We start from the raw sequence: 18463 nt of genomic DNA on the forward strand, positions 1-18463 counted from the left end.
GTCAGGCCTGGCATTACTCTCACTGCATCTACAAAAGAAACTCAAACTACAAGTCCAAAAATACAATGGGGTAAAACCAGGACTCGCCTAGACTGTCATTGATGATATGGAACTATATGGTCACCCTGATCATAGAACGGAACTTCTCATACTGAGATCCATTCATTTTGTGGGGCTGGAGTATTGCAGAGTCTTCCATTTTGTACCTATTGAAAAAAAATCTCGGACATGAAGAAACAGACTGGGAAATGCTAGAAGAAAGCAGACAGGCAAATAAAATTGGCAATACAGTAATAATGGGAGATTTCAGTTATCCCAGTATTGATTGGGTCAATGTCTCATCAGAACATGCTAGAGAGGTTAAGTTTCTAGATGCCATAAATAATTGCTTCATTGAACAGCTGATCCTAACACTGACAAGAAGGGCACCTAGCCCTCAGTGGAATGCACAACCTGGTGTAAGAGGTTACTGTGGTGAGACTGCTTAGCAATAGTGATTATAATGCAATCAAATTTGACATAATTACTGGAGAGAGAACATTAAATAAAACTACTGTATTAGCATATAACTTTAAAAAGGGAGACAATGGCAAAACGAAGAAGTTGGTTAGAAAGCAACTGTAAGAAGCAGTTGTCAATGTTAAAAGTTTGTATAAGGCGAGGACATGATTTAAAAATACCATCTTGAAAGCCCAAATAAAACGTATTCCATGCATCGAAAAAGGTCAAAGGAAGACAAAACGACTGTCAGCCTGGTTTAATGGTGAAGTTAAAGCCAAAAGGGCATCTTTTAAAAAATGGAAAGCTGACCCAAATAAAGAAAACAGGTAAGAGCATAAGTGCTGGCAAGCTAGACGTGATACAATAGTGAGAAAGGCAAACAGAAGATTTGAGAAGAAGCTTGCCATAGATGCAAAACTTAATATTAAACATTTTCAAGTACATTTGAAGCAAAGAGCCTGTGAGGGCACCAAATCATCGAGTGGTGAAAGGGCTACTCAGAGAGGACAAGGAAATAGCAGAAAAACTAAATTAATTCTTTGCCTCCAACTTTCTTGGGGATGATATTGGGAACATATCCACACCAAAAACTTTATTTGATGGTGATGATTCTGAGCAACTAAATGAAATCTCTGTGATAAGAGAAGATGCAATAAATCAAATTGACAGACACAGGAATAACAAATCACCAGGACCAGTTGGGTTCATCCCAGAGTTCTGAGAGAAGTGATACATGAAATTACAGACTTGCTACTAGTAATCTGTAATCTGTCATTAAAAACAGCCACAATACCTAAAGACTGGAGAATGGCCAATATAGCCCCAATTTTTAAAAATGGTTCTGGGGTGATCTTGGAAACCATAAACCAATACACTAGATGTTGGAGCTAGTAAAAATGGTAAAAACTATTTTTAAAAACAAAATTCCTGGCCACATAGGAATTCATGCCTTAATAGGGAAGAGTGAACATGGTTTTAGGAACGGGAAGTCTTGCTTTACAAACCTATTAGATTTTTATGAAGGTGTAAGTAAACATGTAAATAAAGCTGAGAGAGTTGATATGTTTGGATTTTTAGAAGGCATTTGATAACATCTCCCTTGAGAGACTTCTCAAGAAATTAAAAAATCAAGGGATAAAAGGCAATGTCATATTGTGGATCGGCAACAGATTAAAAGACAGGAAACAGAGAGTGAATAAATGACCACGTTTCCAAATGGAAAAGTCATTAGTGAGGTACCACAGGGATTGGTATTGGGACATGTGCTATTTAACATATTCATAAATGATATGGAAAAGGAATGAGTGAGGTAACCAAATTTGCCAGTGTCACTAAATTATTCAAAGTTGATAAAATTGCAGTGGTTTATGAGGAACTGCAGAAGAACCTTGAGAGATTAGGAGACTGGGCATCTGAATGGCAGATTAAATTTAATGTGGGCGAGTGGAAAAGGATGAATTTAGAGAAAAATAATCCCAACTGCAGGTACACTCTGCTGGGTTTTATATTAGTAGTCACAACTCAGGAAAAGGACCTTGGAGTCCTTCTGGACAATACATTGAAATCCACGGCTCAATGTGTGGTGACAGTCAAAAAAGCAAATAGAATGTCAGGAATGATCCAAAAAGGAATGGAGAATAAAATGGAAAATATCACATTGCCTCTGTATCGAGCCATGAGGTGAATGCACCTTCAGTATTATGTGCAGTTCTGCCCACCCCCAGGGCCGGAGCTCCTTTAGGCAAGCTATTTTATTTTATTTATTGATTTATTTGGGGTTTTTATATACCGACATTCATCAGGGATATCACATCAGTTTACAGTAAACATTAAACTGCACGTAATATGCGCTTGACAAATAACAAGAGAACAGGTACATAAGTAGCAATTAACAGAGAACATGCCTAAATGTCTAAAAAATGATATACGTGTGAGACAGTGCAGTTGAATATAAAGGTAACTTATGTACAGAGTAGTAGGGTTATTTACAATCTATTACAATGCTATTCAACATGTGGACATCTTAGGTGAGTGAAGCCGAGGAGGCATGCTGGGAGGGTATGGGGTGTAGGATTAGGCATTTGCCTAGAGCACTAACATTTTGGGGATGGCAAAATCCAGCAAGTGAAAGCCCAGAAGGGTGCTGGGCCAGAGCAATACCTCCAAAGAAGGAGCACTATGCATAAAAATCAAAACCTTGTGGCAGCCCTTGCTTAGAGTAGGCAACTTCTCTGCTTCCTCCAAGGGCTGGGGGTCCATAAATCACCCATGCAACTACTGGCTCTGTTTCCACAGAGGAACCAGAATTGATATACACTGCCAGCTCTGCTCCGCTTTCTCTGGTCCCAGAAAAAAGGTGGCAAAACTCCATTTTGGGTTGTCTTGCCAGAAATTCGGCCCTCAGTAATGGATACAAAAAGGGGATGAATTAGTGCAAGTTTGAAAGTTGTGAACAGTAGTGCCATTCATCAAGGATAGGGTTGAAGCCTTGACAATTGGAACTACTGCTCACAAGTTTCATATTTGTGTCTGTTCTTTGCTCTACAGTGACTGCTTCAGTGTCACCCCCTTCTCCTTCTGTTCTCTGCAATACAGAAGGAGAAGTGGGGGAGGGGAACAAGAAGGGAGGGCTTGGATTAGGGAGCAGAGTAGCTGTTCTCTTCTCTGTGTGCTCTGGGCTCACCTCTCCTCTTCCCTGCAGGCTTCCTGGAGGGGAGGGGCTGGAGAAGAATACCCCTAGGGCTCTGCCTCTGGAGTCTGAAAAGAAGTGCCGGAACTGTGTTCCTGGCCATTCCTCCATAAATTAAGCCTTCTCCTGGATTCCTGTTTTGGTGTCAAAGTATTTTTCCAAATCAGCTCTTGAACCAGTTGCCAAGTAATGAGATAACCACACTGCCAGCCAGTGGCTCAGACACACACACACATTCAGGCCGACACAGTAAAGTGCGCTCAGCACTGTTTACCAGCGGTTGGACCTGCGTCCACTAGCCCTTATACAATAAGGGGTTTAGCGTGTCCAAAATGTGCATCCAAATCCCCCGAAATGAATAGCGCTCATCACATGCAAATGCATGTTGATGAGGCTATTAGTTATTCTCCCTGGATACAGAAAAAAAAATGTGCACCTGATCCGCACATTTTAAACTCAGAAATTAGCGCCTGTCTAAGGGCAGGCGTTAATTTCTGAGCAGCTCGAAAAAGTAATGACAAAAAAAGCAAAAAAAACCCCAGCTTTTCTTTACATCCTCTGACTTAATATTGTGGTGATATTAAGTCGGAGGAACCAAAAGTTAAAAAAAAAAAATGCCAGCAAGTCAGGTTAGAGAAATGGATGCTCAATTTTACGAGAGTCCATTTTCCTAACTCATGGATGTGCACAGGTTAGGAAAACAGATGCTCGTCAAATTGAGCGTCTGTTTTCCAAACCCATTGACAGCCACCTCTTCTGGGCTTTTTAGCGCAACCTCTCATTTAAATATGGTATCGCGCGCCCAGGTGGCTCGGCATGCGTTAGGAAAGCGGGCGTTCAATACTGAGTGCCCGTTTTCCCATGCACTTTATTATACCGGTCTGATTCAGACACAAAGACATTTGCTGTTGGGCTGCTTCTCCTGTGCTCATTCAGTGAGTGGCCCCTGCCCCTGCCAGTGAGTGGCCCCTGCCACATCATTGTGTAATAAATTGACTCTTGTTGTCAGCCTTTCCTCAGCCTGCAGCAACCCCCTCCCTTTCACATTCTCACCCCTTCTGGGCATCCTCACTTTCCAGAAGACTCACTGGTTCCACATCAAGAGACCTCCTGTTAGGTAAATAGAACAAGCTAAGCTGCTTTAGATCCCTGCACAGTATCTAAACTCTAACAGAATACCTCACCTAGGTCTGAGACAGGCAGAACACAAACAGACCTTCAGCAATACAGAAGAAAGAGATCAGAAAGTATAGATAGAAATCTGCAAAAAAAAGATTGAACAAGCGAGACCCTGTGTTTGAAAAACAGAAACATTACTATTCCTCATAAAACATGAAAGAATAAAGCCAAGAAATATAAAACATAATAGTAAAACTACAGTAAAAAAATAACAATATTTAAAACAGCTAACAAATAGAATACTTTTTTTTTACAGTTACTATTTTGACATTTTTCTGTGTGTTTGGGAGACATATCAAAGACCCAATAATTAAAACTAGTAAGGATTTTAAAAAATCCTCTGCTTTTCATAATTCAGAACATTTGATTTCCAATCATCCTAAAATTGTCATGGATTAGCAGAAGAGAGAGATATGCACAAACTTTATCCTTTTTTCTCTCACACACAAACACAAGCAGGCTCCCTCTCTCTATCTTTCACACACACAAGCAGACTCTCTCTCACACATATACACACGCATACACAAGCAGACTCCTTCTCTCCCTCACACACACACACACACACACAAACACAAACACACACACACAAACAGGCTCCCTCTCTCACATACAAGCAGTTCCTTCTCACACCCACACAAGCAGGCCCCCCCCCCTCTCTCTCTTACACAAACAAGCAGGCTTCTCTCTCTCTCTCACACACACACACACATATGCACAAGCAGGCTCCTTCTCTCTATCTCTTACATAGTCATGCACAAACACACACACACACACACACATAGTTCAGGCTTCCTTTCTCTTTCTCTCTATTAAGGGTATTTGTTCTAATATGCACGCGGCTTAACATCGCTACTTGAGCAAGACATACACTAGGTTTTAAACACATTGTCCACTATCCTCCTTGTTGCCAGTGGTCTGTTTTCAGGAAGCTGGCCCCAGGATCAGAGAGGACTGGAACCCCTGTCTCAGGTCATTTGTGGGAACTTGGCGCATGGAAGCATGGGAACTGCTGGGCAGATCCGTGGCACCTGCCACCTGAAAGGGCCTACATCAGGAGCTATGACCTTTCTGAGCAGGAATCAGATGCCAAGTCCAATCCCTGGACACCTTGTGATGGAGCATATTCTTTCTGCTAATAATTCAGAAGTCTGCAGGGGACTTGTTCATATTTGGCAGGTTTGGCCTTCTTCCCCAAGACTCTCTGAGCTGGCCTAATCCTGCCGTTGAAAGGGTAATGACCGGGTGGGTCAGGAAGAAGGGCTGAGCCGGGATACTCATCCCGAGGCTCATCATTCACGAGCAACTGCGGGCTCTTTGGCATTCCTTTGCCAGCAGCAGCCTCTTCAGAATTTGAAGAAGCCTGATTTATTTATTTATTTAAATCTTTTTCTATACCGTCGTTAAGGTGGGTACCGTCACAACGGTTTACAGTAAGGCACAAAAAGTAATGCTATTAAAATCTATCAGTTTACTCAGGTGCCATAAGGTTCGGTAACATAGTTTTTAATCAACGTTAGTTATTTTAAGCTGCCTTTTCATTAGCACTTTTTTGTTCCCATGCGGGTTGGGCAGCTGGTAGCGGCATTAAATAGCAGCGATGACAAATGTGGCCTCTTAGAGAAAAATGTCTCATTGGTCCCGAACAAACTAGTACTGGGCATACAACATTAAAAAAATGGACCAGCTGGGCAAGAGTCAGCTCATTACATTGCTGGAAATCCCAGGCCTTATCACCTTCCCAGTATCCAATGTGAGGAACTATTTTTCATTGCATGCTCAAAGCAAGGAGCACTTCCTAGTACATTAGGATGGTTCACCTTTGAGCAGGTTTCATTTCACTGCCGTACTAAAACAAGGCCTCAGGCTGCTGGAATATGGACCAGCAGATATAGTACCCTCTCCTTCAGGACTGACGCAGCCTCAAGCGCAACTGCCTTCGGCCTGCCAGCCAGGACTATTCAGCAGATTGGTTGCTGGCGCTCCACTGCCTATACCTCGTATGTTAGATAGGAGGATGGATTACTGGGAGCTGCTTTTAACTGAATTTCTCCCTCAGTCGGCAGCAGAGGACATTATGGATCATGGGTCATTCATATATCTTCTGAGCAGAAGGGCATGTGAAGTCCAGCTCCTTTGGAACCCCTTTGGGACTGGCAATCTAGGACGTATGGGTGCGAAGGTTCCCTTATTCTGGGCGTCCATCAGCTGGATTGGCTCATTCAGAAGTATTAGTAATGTCTCTTGGAGGCATGATCTGGGCAGTCTGTTTGGGCGGCAGCTGGTGGATGCTATCAGGATGACACTGCTCTCCCAACCTCCTTGTTGCTAGGTATCCACTTTGTTTGGCCTGAGATTACCCCTTGCTGCTGATAGAGTCCGTTCTCACCCATGTTGCAAGGCAAATTTGTAATTCACCACAGGGGCTCTCACATTAGGCATGAATAGGTGTCCATGGAGAAAGCAGAACTATTCCGGCCAGAAGGTGTGCATCTTTCTGACCTTGGCCAGATGCTTTGAAGAAAGGTCTGGCTCAGGTGCTTATATATAAAAGAAAGAGGAGTGGGTAGGCAGGCGGGTAGGAAGTAGGAGCATAAATGAGCAGTCAGGCTGTAGCTTGTTCTGGGGGGCCCTGAGCAAGCTTGGGTCCTGTGGCAGGGTACTTGAGCCTGAAAGTGGGGGCAAGGGACAATATTTACGGCTCACTAGATTAGCCGGCGTTTTCTGACACTTGGAAAACAGAAGATGGGTCGGTGACAGGCCGGTGACTCCTCTTCCAGCCAGGTTGGAGGGCCAATAGACTTACTAGCAAGGGGCAGGCTATCCAGATGGCCCAGATCTACATACTTGTTGCCACAATCCCTGCCTTGCTTGCTTGAGGCAGGCTGGGGTGGGATTAGGGGAGGGCCGTTTGTTCCTACCCCTGCATAATTTAGTACCATCTGTTATTACAAGACTTGTGTACACAGTTTACACCTATTGTCAGAGTTTAGACAATAAAATAAACTCTGGCCTTATTTTCCATTTGAATTCTATCTCCAGGTATTTCTGTTTATTGATTGTATTGTGTTGGGAGACACAGGCTTGTCATGGCTGCCCCTGTTATACATATATAGAGCTACTATCATAGGCCTTCAGGCAATCCTAAAAGCATCAGTAGATCCAAACATTCAAAAAGAACTGAATTATGAAAGTGAATGGACAAAACTGGTCTCCATCCTTAAACTTGGACGAGCGTTCCGACAAGTAGAAAGAATAAGTGAGACTCTACCAGCACAGGTGAAGAAAGAGGCAAACCACAAGTGGATCTAAACCTGACCCAGGAATGGTTAAAGAGAGAACTTTAACCTAAACATGAGAGGTTGATCATTATAGCACAGGAGAAGCTTATGGACAAGACAGTTCACAGCCAAATGCAGATTCTGTAAAACAAAAATGGAAGCTACCAATAACCCTGCTCCTGCAAGCATGCTACCTTAAATTCAGAAAAAAAACCAAAACAAAAGCATAGCTTTTCACCCAGACCTTACCCTAGAAACCACTTCCTCTGGCCCATCTTATCTAAACTCTCGTCAAGGAACTGTGTTATACACACATGGGCTCAACTGGGCCTTAAACGGATGTGAATCGGAACCAGAATCGGTTCGGATTTCAGTTCCGATTCACATCTCTATAGATGTGAATTGGAACCAGAATCGGTTCGGATTTCAGTTCCTATTCACATCTCTATTAAACGATTCACAAATGGGTTCCCACGACAGATCCCATCACTACTCTAATTGCACATTCTGATTGATTGTAAGCTATTCAAATGCCTCTGTTCATTTAAATTTTATTGTAATCTTGAGACCAACTTTGGGAAAAAGCAGAATATCAAATATCTATAAATAAATAAATATGTCATTGAGTGTAACATGCTAATGTCAGAAGCCTGTATACTTAGCTTAGTTCCTTCACTGGAAACGAAAAATATATAACATTACTATACCAGAAAAGCAACTATTTGTTTCATTTGTTTCAGCTATATGCATGTTTCTCCTGATCGGCATGTACATGCACAAAACAGATGATATGCACATACTTAGGTGAGCGCCTACATCCTTGTATACCATCGGTTTTGTGTGCGAACGTGCCGATTAGAAGATATGCCCATACAACCAAAACAAATGACCTAATAACAACTCTGACAGAATTGTAAAGAATAAGGAAGTTGTGATCAGCCGGGGCATACCCATTCCAATTAATAAAAAGCTTGAAGCTAGAAAAGTGGCTACTGTAGTAAAAGAAAAAAGAACAAGAATGACATTTTGCTAATAGAAGTATCGGTATCAAGTGAATAATCTAAGAACATAAGATATGCCATACTGGGACAGACCAAGGGTTCATCAAGCCCAGCATCCTGTGTCCAACAGTGGCCAATCCAAGTTACAAGTACCTGTCAAATACCCAAACATTAAAAAGATCCCAAGCTACTACTCCTTATTGATTAATTGCAGTTTATGGACTTCTCCTCTAGGAACTTATCCAAACCTTTTATAAACCCAGTTACACTAACTGCTGTAACCACATCCTCTGGCAATTAATTCCAGATCTTAACTATGCATTGAGTGAAAAAGAATTTTCTCTGATTTGTTTTAAATGGGCTACTTGCTAACTTCATAGAGTGCCCCCTAGTCCTTCTAATATCTGAGAGAGTAAATAACCGATTTACATTAACCTGTTCAAGTCTTTTCATGATTTTATAGACCCCTATCATATCCCCCCTCAGTCATCTCATCTCCAAGCTGAACAGTCCTAACCTCTTTAGTCTTTCCTCATAGGGGAGCCGTTCCATGCCCTTATCATTTTGGTTGCCCTTCTCTGCACTTTCTCCAATGCAACTACATCTTTTTTGAGTTGTGGTGTCCAGAACTGCACCAATTGTACAACTTTTGGAGAAAAAGAAGAGCCTCAAGTACTAAAAGATGTAATCAGAGACCAAGAAAACGTGGTAGAAAGAATCAGAAATAGTCTAAATTGTACTGATTAAAAAGATCTTCCAAGCGCACCTTGATATGGTGCCTATACATATCATACCCTATAAATTTCAGAAGCAGGGTTTCTTTGGTACAATGCAAGTATTAAGTAAAGCACAAGCAATACATCTGTGAGATTGAGACCGTACTCAACATACCCTGGCTTACGAGTGAGGTTCATTCCTGTCATGATATGCACAAGAACTAATGCATTTTGGACCTCTCTGTGTGACTCAGGCCCAAAGAGCCTATCTTTCTCAGGCATGTTACCTACATATATAGTGACTCCTTTCCAGGCAGGTTATCCTTAGGGTTGCCTAGAAAAGGTACTGAGGATGGCAACAAAGATGATAAAAGGGATAAAATGTCTTTCTTATAAAGAAAGGCTAAACAGGTTAGGGCTCTTCAGCTTGGAGAAGAGACAACTGAGAGAGGATGTGAGAGAGGTTTACAAAATCATGAGTAGGGTGGAACAGGTATATAGGGAATAGATATTTATCCTTTCAAATAGTGCTAGGACTATGGTACACTTCATGAAACTAACTGGTAGTTCAACTCTGAAAGTACGTGCTTAGATTTCAATACATGCAAATATTTCCAATGCAAAAAAAAAATACTTAAGCAAATATTATAGGTGCGAACAAAAAATATAACATGTAAGCGTAATAACCCTAAATTAAGAAAGTTTTGTTTCAGTCAACATATAATTAAACTATGGAATTTGTTGCCAAAGTATGTGGTCAATGCTAATAGTATAGCTCGGTTTAAAAAAGGTTTGGACAAGTTTCTGTAGGACAGTTCCATTAACAATTATTAGCATGGTAGATCTGGAGTTCACCATTTCATACTTCTAGGATAGTAGATGTTTTTATATATGATATTTATTATGGATGGTTTTGTTCTGTGATCCGCATGGTTTCAGGAAGCCTAACTTTCAAAACTATTTATGGCACAGAATTTGTGTGAATAAGTGGATGTGTGGAGATTTATCCTAGTATTTTATAAACTGCGGCAGGAGTGTAGTTCTGCTCTGAAAAAAAATGCATATGTTTCAATACGTGCGAATATTTCCAATACAAGAAAATGCTTACACTCTCTTCCTATTTTATAAACATACATGAGTATATTTTAGGTGTGAAAAAATATATAATACGTAAGTGTAATAGCCCTGATTTATACACGGAGGCAGGTATTTTATAAAGTATGCCTGATAACCATTTTGAAAATACTTGCACATGTACTTGAAGTCACTAGTTTGCAGATACCTCAGCCATCTCCAGTCCATCTCCAATTCACCTAGACTCTTGAGCACTTCACCCTGAATTCTCACCACTTCACCCAGACCTCCCAGCCAAAAACTGCAGCCAACAGACAAGTCCGATTTCACTCTGGGGCCCTAAGCTCTTGGGGGTGGATACCTTGTATATTCTCTTTCTCTTCTCAGCCTCACTTTCCCAGCACTCACATTGTAGATCTCAGCAGTTCCCAGTAAGCTGGTTCTCAGGCTGAAGAAAGCAGGCAGAGAATTGGAGTGGTATTTTAACTAAAAATGTTATTGTAACTTGAAAAATAGAATCTGGGCAAGAATAGCAAAATCATCATAAACAAAAATAGTCTTTTTGTCCATGTTCAGTCTCTGAGTCAATGTCCAAGTCTCTTCCCAGTGATAGGAAAAAAAACCCAACCTCTTCTCCAAAAATAAGTAGGCAGATGGTGGTGGAGAAATATCTCTCTCTAAGCAAATGGGAAAAACCTCTGTAATACACAGCTCTTCCAAAAATTAGTTCTTACTCCAGGACACCACACATCCCACTTTTACTGGGCGAAGGGCGACGCAGTACCCTGGCCCTGATAACTCTGCTTGTACTGGGCACAGAGCACAGGAACCAAAATCCAGTCCCCTCAGAGGTGATGGTTTCCCCTTTTGAGCTGGAAGCTGGTCCAAAAAAAAAAAAAAATTAACTCTTAAAATCAAAAAATCCTCACTCTGTTCTTCTCTTCTTCCACAAGACAGAGCCCTCTAGGTCTGTCAAGGCTCTAGCAGGGCTTCTGTGCTTGACTAATCCCACTGGTACAGGCTGTGAGGCCTACAGGGATCCACCAGAAACTACACTTCTCTCCAAAACTGAAGCTAACTCCAACCAAAGAAAACCTCCAACCACACTTTGAGCATGCTGATCCCAGTTTATACAGGGGAGCTCAACCTATCCCAAGAGCGGGGTGGGGAAAAAAAATCTTAGGGATGGCCTTAGAAGTTACAAAACCCTCTCCCTGAAGCTGGACCAGGGCAAAAATATTGGTCAGGGAGCAAAGCACTCCTTACACATGCATAGATATGTAGATCTGCTTTTCATAGGGAAAAAGCATGGAAAAATCAAAACTACTTGGAAACACAGATTATGATAGCACATAAGGAACATTTGGCCTATTTTATCTGCCCATTTTTATTCTGAGTGCAATGCCATAGACCCATGTTTATCCTTGGCTTTCCCCTCCACATTTTCACATCTAGGGATTTTCCGTGCTTATCCCAGGCTTCCTTGAATTCCATTCCAGTTTCTGTTTCCACCACTTCCACTGGTAGGTCGCGCCATTCTTTCCATGAGAAAATATTCTCTGGTGTTGCTCCTTTGCTTTCCTCCCTAGAGCTGCATACCATGACTTCTTGTTCTAGGGCATTCCTTCCTCCGAAAAAGATTTAATTCCTATGCTTGGATTTCTACCCTGAGGTATCTGAATGTCTCTGTGATATCTCCCATCTCTCCTTTCCTCTACTTGTTATGTCTCTAACCCTGTGCACCCTAGAATACGTCTGGCTCTGGCCATCGGTTTACCACATTGCTTCAATACCTTGAGACCATGAGATACAATTACCTCCAAGATCTCTGTCCTGGTTGGCACCCATCAGCACCTCACTGCCCCTTATGCACTCTCCCTTGAATTTCTGTGCCCCAAATGCATGGTTCTGCACCTTTAAGCATTTCGTCTTAATCAGGGGTAATTAAAAAAATAAGGTACGAGGTCAGGGCCAGCAGCAACCTCCCATCTTCCACTCCAGCTGCAATGGGGAAAAAGAAACAAGTTCAAAGGGAAATTTTTTATTTTTCCCCATTGGAAGAGTTGATGAGAAATTGCTCCAGGTTGGTGCCTGGCAGCAAATCACTACTCATCTTAATTGCCAAGCACTCTTTGAGCTTTCTTAGATCGCTACTCACTCTGTTTATTCCCTCAGGGATGTTCACTCTGTTATAGATCTTAGTGACAACTGCAAAAGGCAAACTCTTCCTTCTAACCCTCCCTGAAATATCGTTCACAAAGCTACTGAACAGGACTAGCCCTAGAGCCGATTCTTGAGGCACGCCACTAATCAACTTTCTCTCCTCAGAGAAAATCCCATTTAAAACCACCCTTTGTTGTCTATCAATCAAACAGTTTTTAATCCAATCCATCCCCAAGGCTGTTCAGTTTATTAATGAGCCTCCTATATGGCACAGTATCAAAACATTTGCTGAAATCCGAGTAAATCATATTGGGGCCGATTTTAAATCCTACGCGCGTGGGGTACATTTGAGCGCGCTACCCGGCGCACACAGTTGTACACCCGATTTTATAACATGTGTGTGCTGCCGCGCACATGTTATAAAATCCGGGGTCAGCCCGATGGCTTTCCCTGTTCCTTCCGAGGCCGCTCCGAAATCGGAGCGGCCTCGGAGGGAACTTTCCTTTCAATCCCCCCCACCTTCCCCTCCCTTCCCCTATCTAACCCACCTCCCAGCCCTACCTAAATCCCCCCTACCTTTGCTGTCAAAGTTACGCCTGCCTGAGGTAGGCGTAACTTGCGCGCGCCGACCAGCTGCTGGCGCACGAACCTCTGGCACAGCCACTGTGCTGGAGGACTCGGGACTGTCCCTGGACCACTCCTGGACCGCTGCCCTGACTCCAGCCCCGCCCCCAGACCGCTCCTTTTTCAAAGCCCTGAGACATACGCGCGTCCCAGGGCTTGCGCGCGCCGCCAAGCTAGGCAAAATAGGCTCGGTGCGCGCAGGGTTTTTTTTAAAGGGTTACGCGCGCATCCCTTTGAAAAACTACCCCATTGAGTGCATGTACTTAATCTAATTCTCTAGTCCCAATCAAAGAAATTGATAACAGTTGTTTGACTCAATCGCCCTCTGGTAAATCCATGCTACCTCAGATTCTACAACCCATTGGATTCTGTTACGACTGAGGGCCTGGCTAAGGTTAGTGTATACCCGCAGGGGCAGTCCAGGACTTCAAGATGGATGCAGACAGAGCTGAAGGATCTTCAGCCTAATCCAGGCACCTTGGGTTCTGGAGGCTGACAGGACTTAGACTGTGGCTGGAGTTGGAGTGCAAGCTGGAACTTGGAGTCTGAGGCAAGGCAAGGCAAGGCTGGAGTCTAAGACAGTGCAGGACTGGAGGCAGTGCAGGACTGGAGTCTGGAGTCTGGATCAAGGTGCAGGTGAGACTGGAACACTGGAACAAAGAGCGGGTAATACGGGAGCATTGGAACAGACTGGAGCCCTGGAACAGACAGAACAGGACAGAACAAGACAAGGACAGGACTAAACAGAAAAGAGAAAGGAATACAAAAGCCTGAGACAACAGGCTAGAAAGCAGGCCTAAGAAGATCACAAGGCAGGGCTAGAGCAGAAAGCCTGAAGGCCACAGGGCAAGGATAAGGCAGAAGGCTTGAGAAGGCCATAGGGCAATACTAGAGTAGAAGACCTGAGAAGGCCACAGGGTAAGGCAAGAGAAGAAGGTCAGAAAGGCCACAGGGCAAGGCAAGGACAGAAGGCCAGAAAAGGCCACAAGGCAAAGCAAAGCAAAGCAAGAGGCCAGAGAGTAGTCCAAGACAGGGCCAAGCAGAGAACTGAGGAGACTCAATGACAAGGCACTGAGCTTAGTCAGAGACAGGGTTAAATAAGCTGAGTCTTGCTGAGTCATGGAAACACAGAGGCTATGATTGGAGAGAGACTAGGAGTAGCTCCATGGGGACCTATGTGATTGGGAGGCTGAATAACAGGCAGGATCACAACAGATTCTAGATACTTCACTTTCCTTTTCTTCAGTCATCTCTATTAATTTTCCTACCCCTAAGGTCATACTAATTGGCCTATAGTTCCCAACCTCTTCTCTTTTACCACTTCTATGAAGAAGGACAACATCCATCATTTTCTAATCCTGCAAGACCAGTCCCATCTCCAAAGATCTATTGAATAGATTCTTCAGTGGACCTGCCAGAAGTTCTCTGACCTCCTGTAGTATCCTGGCATGTGTCCTATTTGGCCCATGGTTTTTCTACTTTGAGGTACCACTATCCGACTGAGCAAATTAGCTAGGTAAATAGATCCAGCTAACCTGGCTGGGATAGTCAGAAGTGTGGCTATGCTGCTAAACATACCCAGCTATCTAATAGTTAGCTACATAAGTTTATCTGTCTAACTTTAGAGCAGGTCTAACTTATTTGGCTAACTTAGCTGGATAAAGCTGAATATCGGCATGCAAGGGAGCTTGTAAGGAACTCCCTCAGAACACCTTAAAGGACCAGGTACAGCTATCTGAATTGGTCCTCCTTAAGTCCCAACCCAGCAAGGGATTCTGGGATAGGATGGATCACTACAATTGGGGATAAGAGATCAGGGCCAGAGGGATGAGGGAGGCCCAGGAAGAGAGACAGAAGCCTCAAGAATACGAACTGTAAATTACAACTATTTTTATTAAATTGCACAAACCAGCTAACTTGTTTTGTTTACTATTGCTTAACAGTAAAGAAGCTTATAAAGATTGTTGCCAGAGTCCAGCCTGGAGTCTGTTCTCTGGCTACTTCTAACCACTCGGCATCATATATGGTGTCAGAAATGGGATCACTTACCAAATCCGGAAGCACAGCAAACATCTACAACCTCAGATAAAAAAAAAAATCTACAACGTTTTTATTTCCTTTCTCCTGGCGCCTCCCAGTTTTACTCTACCAACTGAAGTTACAACAGGCTAAGGGAGGTAGCCCTGCCTGCACAGAAAGTGGTCAAGCAGTGAGTCAGAGCCAAACAGGCTAGCAGGCTTTTTTTTTTCCTTCTCACTCTCCTGTCTGAATAGATACCCAGTATGGAAGTGACTCAGAAAGCAAGTGAAGATGGAATCAATGATCCAGATCCTTGCTACAGGGCAGCATAAAAACTAAAAGTGTATCAGCCATCTCGACTGCTTTGTTCATCTCAGCGGGGCTTGGTAGGAATTCCTTCAGTCAAACTTGCTTGACTTGCGTCTACAAGAGACTCAGCCTTTTCTGTTGTGGCACCAGTTTTATGGAACTCCCTACTGGTCGATTTGAGACTGAATCCCTGCAGTAAGACTTTTAAGACTAATCTTAAGGCTTTTTTCTTACAACAGGCCTTTTAAAAGAACATTTTAATGTCTTAACTACATGACTATTTTTTCTTGCAGGTAAATGATGCAGATGTTTTAAATAAGAATTTATTGGTTGTCTTTGGTTTTATTAATAATTATGGTTCATTTTATTGTATTATTTTATGTATGTCTATAAGTATTTTATGATGTTTTAATAAATTAAAAAAAAAAAAAACTTCACCAGCAGCAGGAGCTGCAAGATCAACTTAGCAGCAAACCTCAATGTTAACTCAGGTAGCACAGGTCGTGCAGACCGCTGTGTCCAGTGTAACCCAAGCAAATCCATTGCCTCACATCCTGTTTAAAATGAAGGCAGGTGAGGACCTGGAGGTCTTCCTGAGAATCTTTGAGAGGACAGCCCACCTTTTGGCTTGGCCCGAAGCCGATTGGTTCAAGTACTTGGCTAATTTACTAAAGGGCAGAAGTCAAGCGACTTTCCAAGCAGCCAACCTAAAGTGGACGGCTACCTATGTGGAAGTCAAGGCTGCTATCCTCGAGATAGCCAGGTATGCCTCAGAAACATTCCGACAGCAGTTCTGACGGGCATTCCTACAGCCTGGGGAGAACTCCCGAAGTCTGTTTCTTCACCTGAAGGATGCCAGCTGGAAGTGGCTACAGCTGGAGGCAACAACTGACCTCGAAGTAGCCTGATAGGTGCTTCTTGAACAATTTTTAGATTGGTTTGACCGACCTATGCAAAATTGAATCTGCCAACAGATAGGGCTCACATTGGAAAGAGCTCTAGAAGTGGGGCATGCCTTCCACCAGACTCAGTTAATGCCCGATGTGGTAAGAAGGCTAGAAAGAATAGTCCGCACAAACTCCTTGGCAAAGCACAGAGAGTGAAGCTTCCAGCAGCATTTCTCAGGGGCATCCAGGCCACAGTCTCTTCCGCATGCTCCAACTGTGGTCAGATAGGTCATTTAGCAAGGGACTACCAATTTGAGGGGCCTGACGTTATGGATGTCAGCTTAGTGACCCAACCAACACTAGACTGTAAAGTCTCTGAGGATAAAGCAAGAAAAATCCTCACCCCAGAAGAAGAAAGTACCTCAGGGAGTTTAAATCAGCCCAGGAACGAAACTGTAGACAATTTTTCCTTCTGTGTCTTATGTGCAAGAAATGGTCATCAGGAGGACCGCTGCCCATTTGGAAAGGCCAAAAATAAAGAGCCCTTGAGGAGACCGACTAAGGGCAAAGACAAACCCACACAGAGGGCATACCCTTTTTGTAAAGCAGTGGACCGTAATGTCGAAGACTGTCCATGTGTAGACGACATGGAGTATGAACGCAAGCTGGATAAACAGCATAAAAAAGAGAAGGGGGCAATAACAGAACCCCAGAATGTGAGTGAAAAATGGGACGAAGAGTAGGCGAACATGTTCGCAAAGCTACAAAAGTTTAGCTTAATGGATAGTCCTCAATAACGTCGTAAGGAGTTCATGTCCAGGTGGAACTGGACGAAGTCCCCACCCAAGCATTGATGGATTCAGGCTCTGGGAAGACTCTTGTTCATATGGACCTCCTCCAAAAAGAGTGCATCCCCCACAAGAAAAAACAGACCCTCACATGCGTACATGGGGCAAAGAGGAATACCCAGCCAGTCAGGTTCTGCTGATGACCATGGCAGGTGAAGCCATTATGGAAGCTGGAGTCCTTCATGACCTCCCATACCCGGCAATTGTCCCCAGTTTATGGCCCTGCGGGTCCAACTCACAGGGAATCAGAGTAGCCCACCCAAGGGTGGGTCACAATGAGGAAGAGCCGGCAATTAGCCCGGGCATGGCTGGATGCCTGGCTGGCAAGGCTGAGCTGGGAGAGACAGGCTGGTTGGGATATGGGCAACTATATCTGTAGGTAACCTGCTTAGGAGAGTAAGAGATTAGGCCTGAGGGATGAGGGCAGCCCAGGGAGCGAGACGGAAGCCTGAAGAATATGAACTGTAAATTCCAACTATTTTTGTTGAATTATACAAACCAGCTAACTTGTTTTGTTTACTATTGCTTAACAATAAAGAAACTTATAAAGGCTTTTGCCAGCCTGGAGTCTGTTCTCTAGCTAGTCTAGATCTCTCGGCATCACACAGCACTTATCTGGCTAAGATAGCTCTGCCCCAGAATGCAACCATCCCTCCCCCCACTTAACTACCCTATGGATACAGTGGCTCGGGCCCAACAAACATGTTGCCCTTCAAATTCAGTGGGGCCCAAGCCCCAACCAATATATCCATCCCACACATGTTACCCTACAGACAGAGTGACCCAGACCCTAAGCAGCCTGAACCTTCCAGGCAGATTACCCATCAAACACAGTATCCCATTACTTCCTGCTTAGGATTCACTGTCCCAGCTGACCTGTGCAGCAGAAGGTGGGCTTGGGAAATCGCGCCCGAATCTGCTACCTTCTAGCACACAGCCCTGCCCCTCAGCCACTGGGCCCAGCTCCCCCAGTTTATCCTCATTGAATTTAAAATTGTAATGAAGTGAATGTTCATACTTGGGGGGGTGTGTGTGTGTGCGCTGTGGAAAAGGTTATCCCTGTTGGCATCGTTCCATGCCCTTATCAGGGCAGTATATTTCCGCTCCATGACTCAGGCAGCTTTTATTGCTGCCTTGCTACCCTGTTCCCCTAGGAAAAGCAAGAGATCTGCTCC

At 43.6% G+C, this 18463-nt stretch overlaps 1 protein-coding gene across 1 annotated transcript in view; it reads right to left on the bottom strand.

The window, feature by feature from the left end:
• Positions 1–18463, bottom strand: part of FOXA3 (forkhead box A3) — a 56268-nt gene that overhangs the window by 1583 nt on the left and 36222 nt on the right. The gene's annotated exons all lie outside the window — the stretch shown is intronic.

This window comes from Rhinatrema bivittatum, chromosome 11, assembly GCF_901001135.1.
Source record: "Rhinatrema bivittatum chromosome 11, aRhiBiv1.1, whole genome shotgun sequence".
NCBI classification, from domain to species: domain Eukaryota; kingdom Metazoa; phylum Chordata; class Amphibia; order Gymnophiona; family Rhinatrematidae; genus Rhinatrema; species Rhinatrema bivittatum.